The sequence below is a fragment of the Polistes canadensis genome, unplaced genomic scaffold, assembly GCF_001313835.1.
Source record: "Polistes canadensis isolate GaletaPanama2010 unplaced genomic scaffold, ASM131383v1 scaffold_509, whole genome shotgun sequence".
Classification (NCBI taxonomy): domain Eukaryota; kingdom Metazoa; phylum Arthropoda; class Insecta; order Hymenoptera; family Vespidae; genus Polistes; species Polistes canadensis.
Window position 1 is genome coordinate 25488 of NW_014570056.1, and position 372 is coordinate 25859.

Genomic DNA, 372 nt, shown 5'->3' on the forward strand with positions numbered 1-372 from the left:
CTCGATCATCTTGCGCCCCGACTGGCGGAAGTGTATGCGACCCTTGGTGACGCGGAGGGACCTGTCCCTCCGAGTATTAAGGTGGCGCTGGGCGCTGAGGCCAGGAGGATGGCGATTGTTGCATGGAAGGAAGAGGAGTTAGGTTTGACGGGGGTAACGGGAGAAACGGTGGCGCGGGTTAGGGCAGCTATTGCCGATAGGTTGGATGAGTGGGTTGAGAGGCCGTACTCTATAGGTACGACCTTTCACACCACTCAGCTGATGGCTGGACATGGCTGCTTCCCTGCGTACCTTTTTAGAATAGGGAAAGCGGCATCTCCGCAGTGCTTTCACTGCGGAGCAAATGTAGATGATGCGGATCACACTCTGGTT